The 20573-nt window shown below is 36.0% G+C and overlaps 1 protein-coding gene and 1 long non-coding RNA gene across 12 annotated transcripts in view; one reads left to right on the plus strand and one right to left on the minus strand.

The window, feature by feature from the left end:
- Positions 1 to 20573, plus strand: part of PDE1C (phosphodiesterase 1C) — a 708660-nt gene that overhangs the window by 525275 nt on the left and 162812 nt on the right. The window lies entirely within an intron of this gene.
- LOC143650075 (uncharacterized) overlaps positions 169 to 20573 on the minus strand; it is a 67979-nt gene continuing 47574 nt past the window's right edge. Inside the window, exon 3 of the long non-coding RNA XR_013159344.1 lies at positions 169 to 690. This is a non-coding gene — a long non-coding RNA (uncharacterized LOC143650075). The remainder of the gene's footprint in view (positions 691 to 20573) is intronic.

A 20573-nucleotide genomic window follows, 5' to 3' on the forward strand; every position in this document is an offset into this window, starting at 1 on the left:
GTGTATGTGTGTATATGTATATATATATAGTGTGTGTGTATATGTGTGTATATATTTATATGTATATGTATATATATATGTCTCAGACCTAAACCAGATTAACTGAATGGAGTGTCAGCGAGAAGGAATGAAGATAATTGCCAATTTATAAATATTATTGTTGTGGATTTAATGGAAAAGTTGGGCAGAAGGTGGTGAGCTGAAGGGTAATTTATGGAGTGGACCATGCAGGTTCTTATTGAAAAACTTTGTTCTTTGTGCTCATGAACAGAGATGAGCTGCTCAATAACCATAGCTGAACTCAAATGCTGCTCAATAACCATAGCTGAACCAGTTTTATGAAGCTAGGATTTGAGAACTTTGTTTAAGGGTGGATACAGTTTGCATGCAGTCCGCCAAATGAGGTGCCAGTACCACGTCTTGATATTGCTCCAGATGATTCTTATCTTGTCCCCGGACCACAAATCCTGTATTTGACTTAATCACGGGGGGGTGCTCTTATACTTCACATCACCCATCACTTGCCCTGTTCAGACTTTGATGACTATAGTCTGCTATTCTCATGTTCATTTAGAGTCACATCTGTGTTTTCACACAAGCTGTAGAACTCCTGCCCCCTTGCTCCAGGTTTCAGCTTTGTCTTTCTGGCTCAGTGTTGATTGTCACCATTAGCCTCTCTCCTGCTACCTCCTATGAACCAAATAGACCATAATTTATTATTGATGATAGTTTTCCCAGTTCATTCTCTAATAAAATAGAACCAGACAGAACTATTACAGAACATTAGCTTGTGCCTTAAGGACTGATTTTCTTTTAAGCGGTGTTGAAATTTCATAAAAATTAATGTGATTGGCGGCTTACTACTCAGCAAGCTAAAGTGAAAGCTGAAAATAGGGCTGGTGAAATGTATATAATATGGGACCAAGTGTAGCCCCAAATGTATGCAGCCATTCGCTGTGACAAAAACGAATCCTCAGGACCACCCCTTTTCAGGGAATGAAGCTGAAGTCCAGGACACAGATATACTTAGATTTATGTGATTAATCAACAACTGGAAAGATATGTCAGTTCTGAGTCCTAGTGTCTCTTGGTCACCAAAACTACACGCTGATCTATGAAATATTTGGCCTAACCAACTGTTTGGGGATAAGAAGATAAAAATCAAGTCCGACTATGCCGGTAAATATTTTAGTACAAATCTGTGAAACATAGTAGATTTCATATAATCTCTACTCAGCTAACTCTGTGTCTTTTTTAAAAACAAGCCTATTAATTGTATCTTGCTATTTTACAGGGAACTAACTCCTTATCTCAAAGCCCAACTTAAAAAGAAAATTCTAGGTTTTAATATACCCTGACATGAAAACAGTATTTCCTGTTCAAAATAAAATACATTTTTATCTGAATGGAAAGAAACTTGTATAACAAGTCACATATATTCTGAATATTTATGGTAATAGCTGTATGGCAATAAGACTATAGGATCAGAAGAGTGAATAGATTTGAGGTAGAATTCTTTTTCCTCAGTTGTAGTTCCAGAATTAATAGGTTTTATTGATTTTTATCTTCCCTACTGACCATGGTGACATGTGTGTGTGTGTGTATGTATACACACACATACACATATATATCCTGTTAACATCACTTCTGCCTCTGTAGAGTAACTGTTAGCTTCCTGAAAATCAAAGGATTTAACATTTGTTTAAAATAAAAGTAGCACATTGAAGGTAACATCTTTTGCCTAAACAGAGATGAGAGATAAGATGAAAGCTCTGTGAAGTATTGGCTAGAATAGTTGGCTTTGGATGGAAGGACATGTAGTGATCTCGGAAAAGGGTACAAGGGAATGAAACCAAGTTTGCATCCTCAGGAAGCATAGATAACAGGGAGCATGATTTAAGAGGAGTAAACAAGGAATCTCAGTGTCTGGATTGAGATTTAGGCAATAAAGTCCTCACACAGATGTCTTGGGTAAAAATATTCTGGATCTGTTGTTACTAGTAGTTGGTTTGATGAAAGTTGTTTACCTTCTTTCAGCCTCAGTTGTTTCATTATAAAATGGGGTAATGCAGGTACTAACTCATGGGATTGTTGTGACAGTTTGGTGAAATAATCCACACTTGGTTCGTGGTGAGTGAAATGTTTTGTATATGCTATTGTAGGGTACTAGACTGAGTGGCATCCTTTACTGCACACCTCATGGATGGTAGATTACCCTGGTGGGTCTGGAAAGGGGACACAGAAGTGGTGTTAGGGAGATCAGCAACAACAGGAGGTTTGCTCCATCAATTATGATGAATCACAAAAAAACTGTAGTAAATGTAGTGGGCTCTGCAGGGCCAGCTTAGAGGCGTCTTGTTACTTGGTCCTAGAGATTGTCTTATTCCTGGGGATTACACGCTGGACAGAAAGGCCATAGGTTGCAGCACAGATACCATATAGACCTCTCTTGATTTTCAAGAGATTTAATTTCCTGTAAAGTATACTAATATGAATACTGAAATTCACAGCCATTGTGCTTCAGAAGGCACTTCAGGATTTACAATCATTGATACATGTTATGTTGTATATGTATGGTATTTTAGATGTTCATAAGTGATTATTAATAAAATAATGGAAATTTCACTATTACTGGAATTTTAGTAATGTGTGTGTGTATGTGTGTCATGTTGTATTTCAATCCTATCCCCAACAGAGATGTGTGTAGGTGGTGGAGGTTTGAAAACACAGTGCATACTTAGGGTTGTGGGGAATAGTTTGCTGAAGGGCATCATCTGATGGGCAGCCCATAAAGCACAGCTTCAGGGACTTGTCAAAAAGTCTTTTGGGATCTTTCAACAGGGCTTTTGGAGCTGTTCTTTGCCCCCTTCGTGTGTGTTTGGCCCTGTTTGGGCTGGAAAATACTGACTTGGTGAAGTCCTTTCTGGGGTGACTCTCTTCCCAGAAATTGCCCTCCACATAAAAACAGTTAGCTTCAATGAAAGGAGTGTTTAAAAAACAAAACAAAAACTATAGAGTTACCAAAAAAGAAAAAAACAAACAAACAAAACCAGAACAAAACCAGAACTGATCAAGATTTCAGTGATGCTTTCTACTGGAAGTGAAACAATTGCACAAATAGTGTAATCCTCAAAATTGTACTGGATAAGCAGGGCAAGAATCAAACGAAGAATAACTGAAAAAAATATGATCAGTTAAACATGGACAATTCTAAAAGTCTAGAATAAGTTGAATCGAGAGTCAAAGAAGAGCCTTAACACAAAACCAATCAGTAATGAATCCCTAAGTAAGAGAGAGAAACTGACCCCCAGAGTAAACTCATTAAGATGATCAGATGTCTAGACATCAGCAAAAAACCACAAGCCATACTAAGAAACAAGAAGATATGGCTCAGTAAAAGGAACAACTTAACGTTTCAGAGGAGACATAGAATTTGGAAAAACTAATAAAAGATATTCAAACAAATCTCCTAAATCAGTTCAAGGAGGTGAAGGAAAATATGACTAAAGAAATAAAGGATATTAAGAAAACACTGGGTGAGCATAAGAATTTGAAAGTATAGAAAGAAACATACAAATTATGGGAACAAAAGGCACAATAGAACAGATGAAAAATACACTAGAGAAAACAGCAGATTTGAACTAGCAGAAAAAAGAATCAGTGAACTAGGAGACGGGACAATCAAAATCTTACAGACAGAGAACAGATAGAGAAGAGAATGGATAAAATTCAGCAGAGTCTCAGGATTTTGAATGACAGCACAAAGTATACAAACATACATATTGTGGATGTTCCGGAAGAAGAAGAGAAGGGAAAAGGGGAAGACAAAATATTGGAGGAAATAATAGCCCAAATATTCCCGAATCTTATGGAAGACATAAATATACACATCCAAGAAGAGCAATATACTTCAAACAGAACAAATCCTAATAGCCTTACTCCCAGATACATACTACTAATCACAATGTCAAATACCAAAAATAAAAATAGAATCTGAAAGCAGCAAGAAAAAAGTGATTTACCACAGAACAAGGAAACTGTAATAAAACTGAGTGCCAATTTCTCATCAGAAACCAGGGAGGCAAGAAGGCATGGTATAATAGTTTAAGGTACTGAAATAGAAAATCTGTAAGCCAAGAATTCTTTGTCCAGCTCAACTGTCCTTCAGAACTGAGGGAGAGTTAAAAATATTTACAAACAGAAACAGAGAGACATCATTAACAAGGAACCTGTCCTATGAGAAATACTGAAGGGGGTTTTGTAAGCTGAAAGGAAAAGACAGAAGAGAGAGACTTGGAGGAGAGTAGAAATGAAGGTTATCAGTAAGGGTAACTGAAAGGGTATGAAGAGAGATAAAAATAAGATATAACATGAAAACCAAAGGTGAAAATAGTTGAAGTAGGTGCTGCTGTTACAGTAATAACATTGAATGTTAATGGCTTAAACTCCCCAATAAAAAGACACAGATTGGCAGAATGGATAAAAAAAATATTATCCATCCATATACTGTTTACAAGAGACTTGTGTTAGACCAAAGACACAAATAGGTAAAAACATACTGAACACCAGCAGTCAAACAAGAACAAACGGAAATATACCAAATACTACATATAAACAACCAAGAATAGAAGCATGCCAAACAGCTACATGTAAATAAGCATGGAGGGAAATATAATAAACACCTGCACACAAACAAGCAAGATGAGAAAAGGTGGGGGATAAGTAAGGGCTGGGAGAAAGTCCCTAAGGATGCCTGTAACTTCCCCGGCAAATGTATTTCACAGGATTTTGGAAGGATTAAATGAATAAGTGTGTATAAATTTCTTAGAACTGTTCCTGGGACATACATGGTGTTCTTTGAGCTTTAGGGGCAATGTAGAATGAAGGGGGGTTTTCTTTTCTTTCTTTCTCTCTTTTGCATAATGAACCTACACCAGCCAGTGCCCTGGGGCTTCATCTGAAACAGAGCACATTTCTGCATGCTGATCATCAGCTCCAAGTGGAGCCTGGTGAGAGAGCCAAGCTATGAAGCCATAAAGAGTCCAACATCTGAGAGTCAAAACCATGATAGGAAGAGTGTCAGGAGTCATTTCCTCAGACGAAAGGGCATGGAGCCTAGTTAGAGAGTTCTGGCTGTGTGTTTATGGTGTTAGAGAACATTCAAAGAGCTGTGTTGTTCTCTAACAATGATTTGAGTAAATCACTGATAACAAATACTTAAGAATAGTGGCAGTGGCCAAAACCACCTATTTACTTATTTATAATTAGAAACAGACATCTGGTGACAAGATAAGAGGTCTTAGGCCACATTTTAGAAGTTTCTTATCTTTGGCTCATTTTCCTGTTTCTCTGTAATGATGCTGTGTTTTTATATTTCATTGGTTGTTCCAATGGGATTTTGGATAAGAGAACTATGAAATTTGTGGATATAAATCACTATCTTAAAAATAGGAAGTCCACATGGGACTTCTAAAGAGTGAGCTATGGGTTCTGGTACTGGGGTCTTGTAACTGATGTACCCCAAACTTTGCAGTGAAGAATCGGAGAGATAAAGCTCAAGAGAACTGCCAGCCAAATCAATTCATTCATTCACTAATTCATGCACTGATCAGCCATTTGTTGAATACCTGCTATGTGATAACCACTGTAGTTACAAAGACAAATCAGACTTCAGGGTTGTTATTAAAAATCCAGACGTCTATTAAAGGGATTGAACTCTTCTAGGAGGGGGATTGAAGCAGGATAAAATAGGTCAACTGTAAGTCCCTGGTTTCCTATTCAGCTCTGAAAGAGTTAACAGAGAACTGCAAGTCCGTTGTTTCTTATCTGGCTCCAAAGGAACTAATACTGTGCAGCAAACTTCAGCTTCAGACTTCCTGGGACAAAAATTTCCCAGAAGCCCCAAAGCCTCCCCAAACCATTGAAACTTCCCCAAACCATAGAAGCTTGTAAAATTCTGGGCCCAAAGCAAACTGTTGGCTAATAATAGGAAGCATAGGGTCATAAAGATTGTTAACCATTTGCTGAAAGACAAATTTTAGGTATGTGAAAATAAACCACAAATTCTGCTAGCTATCTCCTCCTAGAACAAAGAAGACACCTAGTATTCAAAGGTTACTGTGCAAACCTACTACCAACAAAACTTTCCTATAAAACAAACTAGCCCACTCCACTCAGAGCATGTCCCTTCCTTGGGCATGTCTGCGCTAACCTCCCTAACATGTACTCTCTCTTTTTAATATATTTTACTACTTTAAAAAAAAAATCCACACGTCAGTGTCATGTTCTTTAATTTATATCTCACTAAAATGGTGGTAGGAAGATGTAGCCGTTGCTAAGTTTTATATTGCTCTCAAATCCTGTGCATTTCATGAATAGAGGCTGATCAGTTGACTAGAATAACCACACCTCTTTGATATCCAAGAGTGTAAGAGTAATTGTATTAGTCAGGGTTAAATCAGAGAAAGCAAAGTCAATAGGAGATGTATATTAAGAGGTTTATTGCAATGAATCAACTCCTGTAATTCTGGTGGGCTGGCTAGGCAAGTATGAAATCTGTAAGGGAAATCATCAGGAAGGACATGTTGGAGATTAGGCACAGGCTGAAGCAACTGTCCTTTAGCAGTGTTTTTTCTTTTTCTGGTAAGCTTCAGTTCCTCTTCTAAGGCCTCTCAACTGGTTGACTTTGACCCACCCAGATTATCTTTGATCATGTCCCTTACTTAAAGTCAACTGATTATGAACTTTAATCTTAACTACAGAATACCTTCACAGTAACACTTAGATTACTCCTATTGAATGACTGGGGACTGTAGCCTAGTCAAGTAGACACATCGGAAATACAGTATGTTTGAAAGAAATTTACTTCACATTTATATTGATAAATAATGCCAAAATGTTAGCAAATACTTATTTTATAATAGAATCTTGAAATTTTTACATTATTTAGGTTGTATTTATAAAATATCACAACAGTTAGTTGTTAGAATCGATGAAATGTAATATATTAGACTCATTTTTTGATTGATTTAGTCAGTTCATATACTAAGATTTTAAATGTGTAACTAATTAAATCAGTATTTCTAGGACACAGTTTCTGGCTACTAATGCTTCTATTCACCACTTCAGCTCAGTCATTGAATGGCAGTGTCCATAATACCAGGCATGGTCTTTGGGCTCTAATTTCAATTTGGGGACTTTTATCTCAAAGAAAGTAGAGAGCTTGAATAGGGATGTGATCATGGTGCTTAATTCATTTTTAGTATACATCATTCATTCATTTAGTCATTTGTTGATTTATCCGATGCAAATGTATTTGTTGAATGGCATAATGGCTAAAAATATAGGCTCTGGACTCAAATGCCACCACTGTCTAGGCGTGTGACCTTGGAAAATGTTCTAAACTCTTGAAGACAGGATCTTCATTTCTGAAATGGGAATAATAAAAATAACTACTTCACAGATTTGTTTGGAGGAGCAGGTGAGGTTATTCATGCAAAGAAAACCCCAGATTATTTGCTCCTTGAAGCCAGGGACCTTACTCACCAGCTCCTGAGGTCTTGGTTTGGCACAATTACTGCTGAAGCACATGGGAACACTCTGTGCTCTGCCCTGGGATGGTGGTTAAGCAGAGTGGTGTGGGGGGGCTCTCTGGAAAGATGGCTCCTGTGCACCCTTCTTGTGGAACCCAAATGGACAATGTTGGCAACACCTTCAAAATTTGGCATCAAGATTAATGGGGCGATAAAAGATGAACTGTCCAATCAAGACACAATAATTAGGAAAGACATGAAACAAAACTGTACTAAATATTTTCACCTTTCAAACATTCTGAAGAGCAATTTCCAGGTACGAATAGAAGAAGTAAGAAATGATGGAATATCATGTTCTTAGAGATTTCCCTAATAAAAGTTGACAAATGTAATCAAGATGGTAGGTATTCTTTATAGAGTCTTTTTGCTGTTGTTGGGTTACATTTTTTTTTTTTTTTTCATGAACAGACACTGGGAATCAAACCCAGGTCTCCAGCATGGCAAGCAAGAACGCTGCCTGCTGAGCCACTGTGACCCTTCCTGGGTTATATTTTAACATTGTCTTTAAATTGGTGTTTTACGCTTTTCTATCCTTTTTCTCCCAGTGCATTCCTGTTTTTCTCCCATAAAGTTTTATTTTACTTCTGTTATTTGGCTGCATATTAATACTTCTTGACTTGTAGGAATTAGAAAAAATTTTCGCTTATTCCCAGGTAATTTCTGACATTGAAAGTTGACTCTGCACAACAAGTAAATTTCAGAGAACTTCTGCAAAGAGAAGTTATCTCACTTTATGAATGCCTTCATATAAGGGATGTATTTTCCAGTTATGTTTAATAAATCTTCTCAAATCTTTGGGATATTTTTTCACATTTAGCGATTGTATTGTTTTTTATAAAATTACTTTTCACCCTAAAATAAATTTTGCCTGCCAATGCATTGCAGAACATTAGCTTTCCACAAAGAATGAAATGAAAGGGAGAAATATAAAATGATAAATAGTTGTACAGATGGTATTATCCTAACAGGAAATTTATAATCTAGCTTGTGAGGCATGTGCTTATATTCCCATCATCATTCACAAGTGGAACAACCTCACAATAATATATATAATCCCTCTCATTAGGCTCACATTCCATAAAATAGGACTCAAACACCTGCTTCCAATAAAGTTTTACAAGTTTTTATTTATTAAATACCTCTTATGTGTGCAAACTTTCCTCTGTAATAGTCTGAATATGCGTAAGCTGTGAGTTACAGATGACCCTACCTATGCAGACCTGTACTTGGGAAGGAAGTAGTCACATAGAGGAATCCAAATAAGGAGGGTGGGTTTCCATATAATAGAGCTTGACTGCCATTTTCCTTGTGTTTTGCTCCCTAAGATTGGGATATTTATCTTGCTTCTACCTGTAGGATCAGAACTGCTGACCCTCTGAGACTACTTCTGACTCTGAAGGAGGAAGCACACATGCACACCACACTTCAGGAGGCAGTTGGCTCAGCCTAAGTGTCTATTATTGCTCTACAGTTTCTCTCTTTTTTCCCCTATTCTGCTTTGCATCATAGTTATTTATATACATAGCAGAGTACCTGGCACAAAGTATTGCTATATATGTGTGCGTGTACCTGTAAGTACATATGTGTATGTATGTATACTTATATCTATATACACATTTATGCATATATATAGCAACTACAGAGGGCTTACAAACACAATGCTAAACTCTCTACATACATTATTTCATATACTCTTCCCTAAACCTATTGAGGTACATATTTCTGCCATGTCTATTGTACCAAGGAAGAAATGGAAATATAGAGAGTTTAGAAAATTTGTTCAAGGTCATACAACTAGTAAGTGAAAAATTAGGCTTTGGAATGGAAATATTTTTATGCTAAAGCCCACACGCTAGACTACTGGGCTATACCATCTCTTATTCATTGTTGTTGCATGAATGAATGCCACTCTCCTGTACTCAACTGGAAGCTTCTCACATTATTTATCTCTGTAGCCATGTACTTGGCACCAGCAAATGCTGTTAACTCAACAGTACACTTGGCCTGGGGCATGGGAATTTTTTATCTAAACATCTGATATGAAGACCAATCCGAAGAAAATATCTTTCATTGTAGAACTAATTTATTTTAAGTGAAGGAAAAGACATGAATCACAATTGACCATAGCCCAAGTATCAGCTTCTGCTTCAATATGAAAAATCAGCATGAATATTTATGAAAGTGTTAAGAGAAGCTGACATTTGAAAAATAATGTCTAGTTAGAATCTTAAGACACTAACACTTTAAAAAGAACCTGGAGAAACTGAAAGAGTCTATAAGAATGAGTAAGATGATTAAAGGTGGTAAATGTAGGTGCTTGTGAAGAAATGACTTGGAAACATTAAACATAAAGCAAAGAAGGTTATAGTTAGATAATCTTCATATTGTGAAGATGGGGAGACACTAGTAGTGACTAAAGTGACAACTTAAGCACAAGAGAAATGGTACTTAAGTGAAGTTTGGTTTGACACTCATTATTCATGCAACCTATTTGTTTATTTATTTTCATCATGTAGTTGTATATTCATCATCATGATCATTTCTTAGAACATTTGCATCAATTCAGAAAAATAAATGAAAAGAAAAATGAAATCAATTCACATATACCATACCCCTTACCCCTCCCTCTCATTATTCACTAGCTTTTCAATTTACTAAATTTATTTTAACATTTGTTCCCCCTATTATTTATTTACTTTTGATCCACATGTTTTACTCATCTGTCGAGAAGGTAGATAAAAGGAGCATCAGACACAAGGTTTTCACAATCACACAGTCACATTGCAAAAGCTATATCATTATACAATCATCTTCAAGAAACATGGCTACTGGAACACAGCTCTACATTTTCAGGCAGTTCCCTCCAGTCTCTCTGTTACGCCTTAACTAAAAAGGTGATATCTATTTAATGCATAATAATAACTCCAGGATAACCTCTCAACTCTGTTTGAAATCTCTCAGACATTGACACTTTATTTTGTTTCATTTTGCTCTTCCCTTTTTTGGTTGAGAAGGTTTTCTCAATCTCTTGATGCTGAGTCTCAGCTCATTGTAGGATTTCTGTCCCATGTTACCAGGATGGTTCACACCCCTGGGAGTCATTTCCCACGTAGAGAGGGAGAGGGCAGTGAGTTTGCTTATTGTATTGGCTGAGAGAGATAGGGCACATCTGAGCAACGAAAGATGTTCTCTTGGGGATGACTCTTATGCCTCATTTTATGTAGGCTTAGCCTATCATTTGCAGGGTTAAGTTTCATATGAACAAACCCCACATTGGGGGCCCAGCCTATTACTTGGGTTGTTCCCACTGCTTGTGAGAATATCAAGAATTTTCCTTGAGGGGAAATTGAATTTTCCCCCTTTCTCACCATTTCCCCAACGGGACTTTGCAAATACTTTTTTATTCACTGTTCAAATCACTCTGGGATTTATCAGGCCATCACTCTGAACAAACCTACAAAATTTCATGCCCTACTCAAGGTTCCAAGTACTATGGTGTTCGATTAAGCTGTCCGCATAAGTTATATTAGGAAATGCACTGGTCAAAATATAAATTTTATACCAAATAAACAATTTTTGCTTTAGTCTCACACATAAGTTAAAGTTTTAAAATATTAATTACCATCTATATTCAATACCCTGCATTATTGGCATTCCTTTGTTCTTTCTCATGCAAAAACATTTTTAGATTTGTACATTTAATCACTATCATTATACACTCAAGACATTCCTAGATTATACCATCTCAGTCTTTATCGTCTATCTTTCCTTCTGATTTCATTTGTAACCCCAGGCCTCCTCCCTCTATCATTCTCACATTCAGTGTTCTAACATATTGTATTATAGTTAGGTAGTATTGTGCTATCCATTTCTGAATTTTTACAATCAGTCCTGTTGCACAGTCTGTATCCCTTCAGCTCCAGTTACCCAATATCTACCCTATTTCTATTTCCTGATGATCTTTGTTACTAACTGAAAATCTCCAAGTTCATTTGCTAATGTCAGTTCATATCAGTGAGCCCATACAGTATTTGTCCTTTTGTTTCTGGCAAATCTCACTCTGCATAATGTCCTTAATGTCTTTAAGGCCCATCCATGTTGTTATATACTTCATAACTTTAGTTTGTCTTACAGCTGCATGATATTCCAATGTATGTATATACCACAGCTTGTTTAGCCATTCATCTGTTGATGGACATTTTGGCTGTTTCCATCTTTTGGCAATTGTAAAGAATGCTGCTATAAACATTGGTGTGCAAATGTCCACTTGTGTTCTTGCCCTCGAGTCCTCTGAGTAGATACTTAGCAATGGTATTGCCAGATCATATGGGAATTCTATACTTAGCTTCCTGAGGAACTGCCACACTGCCTTCCATAGTGGTTGTTCCATTTGACATTTCCACCAACAGTGGATAAGTTTGCCTCTTTCTCCACATCTTCTCCAGCACTTGTCGTTTTCTGTTTTATTGATAATGGCCATTCTGATGGGTGTGGAATGATAGTTATTGTGGTTTTGATTTGCATTTTCCTAATAGCCGGGGAAGTTGAGCATCTTTTCATGTGCCTTTTGGCCACTTGTAGTTCCTCTTCTGAGAAGTGTCTGTTCATGTCTTTTGCCCATTTTGTAATTGGTTTGTTTGTCTTTTTGCTGTTGAGTTGTACAATCTCTTTATATATTCTGGATACTAGACCTTTATCTGATATATCATTTTCAAATATTGTCTCCCATTGTGTCAGCTGTCTTCTTACATTCTTGATGAAGATCTTTGATACACAAAAGTGTTTAATTTTGAGGAGTTCCCGTGTATCTGTTTCTTTCTTCAATGCTCGTGCTTTGGGTGTAAGGTCTAGGAAACCGCCTCCTATTATAAGATTGATAAGGTATTTCCCTACATTTTCTTCTAAAAGCTTTATGGTCTTAGATCTAATGTTTAGGTCTTTCATTCGAGTTAATTTTTGTATAGGTGTGAGATATGGATCCTCTTTCATTCTTTTGCATGTGGACATCCAGTTCTCTAGGCACCATTTATTGAAGAGACTGTTCTGTCCCAGGTGAGTTGGCTTGACTGCCTTATCAAATATCAATTGTCCATAGATGACAGGGTCTATATCAGAATGCTCTGTTTGATTCCATTGGTCAGTATATCTATCTTTATGCCAGTACCATGCTGCTTTGACCACTGTAGCTTCATAATATGCCTTATATGTAGTGTGAGACCTCCGACTTCGTTTTTCTTTTTCAGGATATTTTTAGCTATTTGGGGCCCTTCCAGATAAATTTGATTATTGGTTTTCCTCTTTCTGAAAAGTAAGTTTTTGGGATTTTAATTGGTAGTGCATTAAATCTGTAAATCAATTTCGGTAGAATTGACATTTTAACTATATTTAGTTTTCCAGTCCATGAACACAGTATGCCCTTCCATTTATTTAGGTTTCCTGTAATTTCTTTTGGCAATTTCTTGTAGTTTTCTTTGTATAGGTCTTTTGTATCTTTAGTTAAATTTATTCTTAAATATTTTATTCTTTTGGTGGCAATTGTAAATGGAATTTTTTCCTTGATTTTCCCCTCAGATTGTTCATTACTAGTGTATAAAAGTACTGCAGATTTTTGAGTGTTGCTCTTGTCACCTGCCACTTTGCTGTACTCATTTATTAGCTCTAGTAGTTTTGCTGTGGATTTTTCGGGGTTTTTGACATACAGTATCATATCATCTGCAAACAGTGAGAGTTTTGCTACTTCCTTTCCAGTCTGGTGCCTGGTATTTCTCTTTCTTGTCTAATTGCTCTGGCTAGAACTTCCAACACAATGTTGAATGACAATGGTGATAGTGGACATCCTTATGTTGTTTCTGATCTTAGGGGTAAAGTGTTCTAGTTTGCTAGCTGTCAGAATGCAACACATTCTGAGTTGAGAGACAGATTGGATTTTAATAAAAGGGGATTTATTTTGTTAGTTGTTCAGAGGAAAGGCAGCTAACTTTCATTTGAGGTTCTTTCTTACGTGGGAAGGCTCAGGATAATCTCTGCTGGCCTTCTCTCCAGGTTCTGGGTTCCAACAACTTTCCCCGGGGTGATTCCTTTCTGCATCTCCAAAGACCTGGGCTGAGCTGGGAATGCTGAGATGAGATATGTTGAGCTGCTTGGGCTATGCTCCATTGCGCTCTCTCATTTAAGCACGAGCCAATTAAGTCAAACATCATTCATTACAAAAGCAGGCACGCCTCCTAGCCACTGTGGATGTAATGAGCAACAGATGAGGTTCATATACCATTGGCTCTTGTCCACAGCAACAGAACTAAGTGCCTTCACCTGGCCAAGTTGACAGGTGAATGTAACTACCACAGAAAGTTTTTAGCTTTTCCCCATTGAGGATGATATTAGCTGTGGGGTTTTCATATATTCCCCTTATCATGTTGAGAAAGTTCCCTTCTCTCCTATTCTTTGAAGTGTTGTCAATAGGAAAGGATGTTGAATTTTGTGAAATGCCTTTTCTGCATCAATCGAGATGATCATGTGGTTTTTCTGCTTTGCATTCTATTTATTTAAAGTCTATTATGAACATAATACTGTAAGGAAATTTTCAACTTCAAGGGCTTTTACAAAATAGTGAAATTTTCTGCATATTAAGTTATATAGCTCTTACTGTCCAATTGAAGTGGGAAATCATTTCCTGGCTCTAAAGTGTAGAAGAGATGTATTTCAGGGGTCCTTGCAGAGGATAATTGTGGCATAAACTTTTCAAGTAGTCTTTTTAACTCTAAAACATTTCTAAAAATAGATGGCATGACATTTGACCTCAAGTCAGTGTGCTTTTTTAGGAACTCAAGATACACAGTCTGCATTTATTGTTATCTGATTATATAATATAATAGAGTGATAATGCTTAGTCTATAAGTAAATACTAAGTCTCTTATATGTATGTCTGAAGTCAAGTAGAACATTGTCAATTTGTAACTAATCTGATTTTGTTTCCTAGATCTAAAGCAATGTCTAGCACAATAGCAGTCTTTAAATGTTTATTATATTAAATGGAACTTGTACTGTGAACAATTTGAGGCCAGAGTCCATGTCAGATTCATCTGCTATTCCCCAGAATCTAACATGGTTTTTGGCCTTTATATAATGGATGTGTTCACCCAATGTATAAAAGAATGAAGCATACGAAAGTTTTAACATAGCTTTTGCCAAGTTTTTCAACTGAATAATAATAATTAGGTAATACATTAAACTACTGGTGAAGGTGCTCCTTGTTTGTGGTGATAAATTCATCTTTCAACAACTATGGTCTGTTGACTGAACACCCAAACTATTTCCAAAAGCCTTTAAAGTTAACCAGCTACAGGTATGAAGCATACAAGAGAGGATATGCTAAAATAGTTTACTGTTAAAGTATTATTTTTAGTCACTTCAATTGAGATGGAGTTTTAATGAGATCTGAAAGTATGATGGAAATCGAGTGAATTCTGGAAAAAATTGTTGTCTAATTCTTAGCCACTTTCACAGTGAGTTGAAGTAGGTCTTAATAGTGATCAGTGGGAGAATGATTATACATGAAAACTGCTTGTTCCTTAATTAAATTTCTGCACACACTGGCCTTAGATTTTTTAAATGGGAATGAAGATGTTAGATCTCCATTGAGGAGAATATGGGGAATCTGCAAAATTGACAATTGTTGTAGGACCTTAAACTTAAGAGAAATTTCTTTCATCATGTACGAATTTTTGTCTTTAGTGATTTGTTGTGAGATCAATATCTTCAAACCTGGATTCATTTTTACTCCTAATGACAAATTCTAAAGTCTTCCATTGCGATCTATTTTAATCCATTTCCACTCCTAAATATTAAGTAGCCTGTAAAATAATTTTATCTAAAGCAGTATTTGTGTGATTTGATCATAGTTTCCTTAGAGCTATTAGTGCTTTAAAGTTTTTTTAAAAATATTTTTATTGATAAATCTTACCAAACATTCCATACATGGTACACAATAAGTGACTCACAATATTATCGTATAGTTGTGTATTCATCACTATGATCATATTTAGAACATTTGCATCACTTCAGAAAAAGAAATAAAATGAAAAAAGAAAAAACTCATACATACCATACCCCTAACCACTCCCTCTCATTGACAGCTAGTATCTGTCCAATTCATTTTAACCTTTGTCCCCCCATTATTTGTTTTTTTAATGCATATTTTTTACTTATCTGTCTATCCCCTAGATAAAACATCAGACCCGAAGTTTTCACAATCCACAGTCACATTGTAAAAGTTATATCATTATACAATCTCTTCAAGAATCAAGGCTACTGGAATACAGCTCAACAGTTTCAGGCACTCCCCTCTAGCCACTCCAATACACCATAAACTAAAAAGGGACATCTATATAAAGCATAAGAATAACCTCCAGGATAACCCCTCAACTCTGTTAGAAATATCTTAGCCACTGAAACTTTTTCTCATTTCTCTCCTTCCCCTTTTTATCAAGAAGGCTTTCTTGGTCACTTGTTGCCAGGTCCTGGCCCATCCTGGGATTTCTGTCCTACATTGCCAGGGAGATTTACACACCTGGAATTATTTTCCACGTAGTGGGGGAGGGCAGTGAGTTCACTTGCTGCATCAGCTTAGAGAGAGAGACCACATCTGAGCAACAAAAGAGGTTCCCTGGAGATGACTCTTAAGCATAATTTTAAGTAGGCTTAGTGTATCTTTTACAGGAATAAGTTTCATAGGGGCAAACCCCAAGATCAAGGGCTTGGCCTATTGATTTGGCTGTCTCCATTGCTTGCAAGAATATCAGAAGTTCTCCAAATGGCGAGTTTAAATATTTCCTCCTTTCTCCCCAGTGCTTCAAGGGGAGCTTGCAATTATTTCTTTATTCACTACCCAAGTTACTCTGGGATATATTGGGACATTATAATAACCTGGACAAACCAACAAAGTCTCACCCCTGATCAAGATTCCATGTACTTAGGGTGTTCAACTAAACTGACCATACAAGTTAAATTAGGAAATAGTGCTGTAGAATTTAAAGTTGTTTCTGTTTGTGGTTTTTTTTTAGATTTTTTTCCTATGCTTCTCTCTGGTAATTATCAAGCCAAAAGATAAAGATAGTTTATTTTATGGTTGCTAAGTCCAGGGCCAATGCAGGCTTGATTCAGTCCCTGTCCTGGGTTAGTACAGAGCTGAAAGTACAAGCATTTCCCAAAACACTATGCATAGAGCCCTGTGTGTTCCTGTGTACTCACAAGGTTGACATGAAATTGAGGAAATCCTCACTGTCAGAATTTTCTTATAAGCCTAGTTTCACTGCTGTGGTTATGTGTGCCTAGTTGTAAATGGGAAAAGCCATACTGAGGGTCAGAATAAGTATAAGAAGGAAATGGTCACTTCCTATCTTGTCTCAAACTTATCTCAATAATAGAGATATCCAAAGAACTGGTTATTAAATAAGCATTAATGCTGACCCTGTGATTACAGCTGTACATGCAATTTCCTAGACTTCCCATGGGCAGCTGTAAAACATGACTAGATTATAATAATAAGTGAGTCTGACCAAGTGTTATCCTGTTTGACTCAGACTGCTATCTTTGGAGAAATCTCCCTTGAAGAAGTCTTTCTATTCCCATTTCCCAGTTTGAAGCTTTGGCTAAAGCATTGGCTATCCTGATATTTAAAATTCTTAAAATTATTACCTCATTTATGGGCTGATAAGATTGACAAGTTGTACAATGACTATCAATGCACTAAATTGATCTAAGGATCTGATCTTGTGGTATTCGGGTACCATTTACAGTTCCCTGGGAAATGGGTGTAAGGAAGGTTGAAGCTATAGAATCCCTTTCCAATTGAATTGGCTTATATTATCAGCAATGTCTGTAAGCTTTAAAAATGTATTTGCTTTTGTTTTATGGAATATTTGTAAAAATAGGATATCTCCTGACTGCTACACAAGTTAAGTTTTCATCATTGCACATGTCTTCAAATGTTTTTCTGTTTTTTATGGAAATATTTATTTGAACATTTTAAAACAATGCTCTATAATAATCCCATAGCTCTAATATTTGAAAAAGCTTTATTTTCCTTTCAAAAAGTTCCTTTTTCTTTAAAAAGTTGTATTTTCACTAAAAATGAAATAGTGCAAAATTCACTCTTCATTATGAGTGCTTTAATTTCTTGTTAATAATTACTTCTTCAAAGAATAAGTAATTCCTCTTATTACACATTAATATGTGAAGTTTATTTGTTCCAGTGGAACATGGACTTATACAATATCCAAAATAAAACAGAAAAATAGCATTTTGATTTCAGAGTTAGAATGTACTTGTTTACTATTTTCAGCATTTTATACAGAAAGGGTGAAATGCTATAAGGTAACTGATAAATATATATATACCCCTTTCACTTGATATATTATGATCATCTTTCAATTTTAATAAATATTATAAATAATTTTATTTTATATAATTAAAAATTATACTAGTTATAATTACAGTCTATAACTGTGAAATTTGAAGACTTTTCCATATTATAATATATTAGTTTGTAGCTGCTAAAATAAATACCATATAATGGGTTGGCTTAAACAATCGAAATGTATTGGCTCATTGTTTTGAGACTAAGAGAAGTCCAAAATTTAGGTGTCAGCAGAGCCATGCTTTCTTCCCAAGCACTGTGGTGTGAAAATTAGAAAAAACCTAAAAATCTTGCATTAGTGGACAATTTATATAAATTATGGTATATATATTTAATGACAAACCACATAGGCATTAAAAAACTGATGTTGGAGGAAAACATTTAATAGCATGGAAAGTTATCCATAATATAAATATAAAAATGAGTTACAAAATTATTTCTTATTTGCTAAGAGGTAGTTTATAGATTTCCCACATGACCATGTGTTCTTTCTGAACCACAAAGCAAACCAAAGGTTTCTTTTAAATAAAAAGAATCTGGTGAGAGACTATGAAGGCAAAAACCAATGACACGTGTTTATTATTTGTGAAATACTTACTTTATTTTGAATCTTGTCTGATACTTTAAAAAGAACATGAATTAAGAAAGCCTTATTTTTATTTCATGTTTTTCCATGTGATATAGTAAAAAAATAAATTAAAAAACAACAGCATCGGGGGCATCAGGGTAGTTCAGTGGTAGAACTCTCGCCTGCCATGCAGGAGACCCGGGTTCAGTTTCTTGCCCATACACTTCCCAAAAACTAACAAGCAAAGAAAGAAAAACTAACAAAAATTCAACAAATAGTGCTGCAATAACAGGTTACTCACATGGGAAAAGAATGAAATGTGACCCCCACCATACAGCACGCACAGACACACACATACACTCACACACACACACACACACACACACACACACAGCAGCAGCAACAATAAGACTCTGTGAATTGAAAGAATGCTGGGAAAAATGTTTAAAAAAAACCTGAGAAAAATTTCACACCAGTATTGGAACTGAGAATGTTCTATGGTCTGTAAACAACTTATTATTGATTTTCTTACTACTGGGAAGGAAAGAAGTAAAAAATTAATATGTCACATTATTTTCAGTCTTGACCAGAAATTCTCTTAACCAAAGGCATGTGAATGCGGAAGAGTCAATAGACTCTGGTGGTTCTGTGTTTAACTCAGGAGCAATAGTCCAAATATGTGAAATCGGTAATCACAATGATATACTCATTCATCTTTGTAAATCATATTAACTTGTCATCAGAGAGTATTCACGTAGAGAAGGGAAAATATTAGAGAAAAGTAGTATTCAAAGACAAAGGGAGAGGATTTTTTAATATCCTTTTATTATTGCAGAGGTAAAAGTGAAGTCCATCAAATTATCTGGAGACTCTCTCATTTAACTTATGACGTCACAGGTTAATAATGTAATAATGCCACAAAATTGGAAAAGAGAGAAAGCCAAACAAGTGGATGAAATGTTCCTAAAATAGGAAATTGGTTTCAGGGATAGTTGCATATCATGGCTTATTATTTTGTTTTCATGAATATATAATCTTACATGTTTTCTGCTCTTTGTTTCTCAATAGTCCTTGAACAGCTTCAGTGCATAAAAAAGGAGGGAAATTGTCTCTCTTTATAGTTGGCAATTCTCATTTCATCTAAGGTTTGCCTGATCCCTTGACTAATGATGATACCTGTGGATCCAGGCAAGTGGAGACCTAAGATAGTGACCATTCCCAAATCCCATGCAATACGACACTGTAATCCTGGGGAGTCTACAAAAACAAAAACAAAATGAAACAAAACAAAAAAACACAAAGCTCTTTTGCCAAATCTGTGCTGTACACAATAGCTTCCCCTTGGAGAGTCTGAGGGCACAATAATATAAAAAGCTCCAAATAGACACTTTCTTTAACCTGGATTTCCAAAACTTTTGCACATAGACAAGTATCCTTTCACAATTCCTGCTAGCATCCGATGGACCAAGTGTCCTGTGGAATACAGTTTTGAAAGCACCGTTCAAGAGCATTCAAAACATAACAAGATAGTATAATTACTCAGAGTCTTTGGTTGAAGATTTTTCCCCAACCCCACAAGGTCAGAATTATCAGTATTATGTCATTTTGCATTTCTGTCTGAAGTCATCCTGGGATTCCTTTATTTTTAAAAAGCTTCCCAGGAAATTTAAATGCAGAATTGATGTTGGGAATTATTGTATTAGAAGCAATTTAGAATAATGCTATTACTATTACCAATTTCTCCTTTAAACTTTTTTTTTTCCCGTCTTAACTATTATCAATGCCTGTTAACTAGCAGCCAGCAAGGCAAATGTATCACAACAGTTGCCAAGAAGAGCATTCTCGAGACTATATTTGAGAAGGGCCACTTAGCAGCCAACATCTGTAAACAGGCTGGGGGTACAAAACAAATCCTTATCAATGGGACAGAACTGAACATAAGATGATAGGAGGACATGGAAACAGAGAGAGGCTCCTGAGAAATGAGGAACTTTATTTC

The sequence above is a fragment of the Tamandua tetradactyla genome, chromosome 1 (genome assembly GCF_023851605.1).
Source record: "Tamandua tetradactyla isolate mTamTet1 chromosome 1, mTamTet1.pri, whole genome shotgun sequence".
NCBI classification, from domain to species: domain Eukaryota; kingdom Metazoa; phylum Chordata; class Mammalia; order Pilosa; family Myrmecophagidae; genus Tamandua; species Tamandua tetradactyla.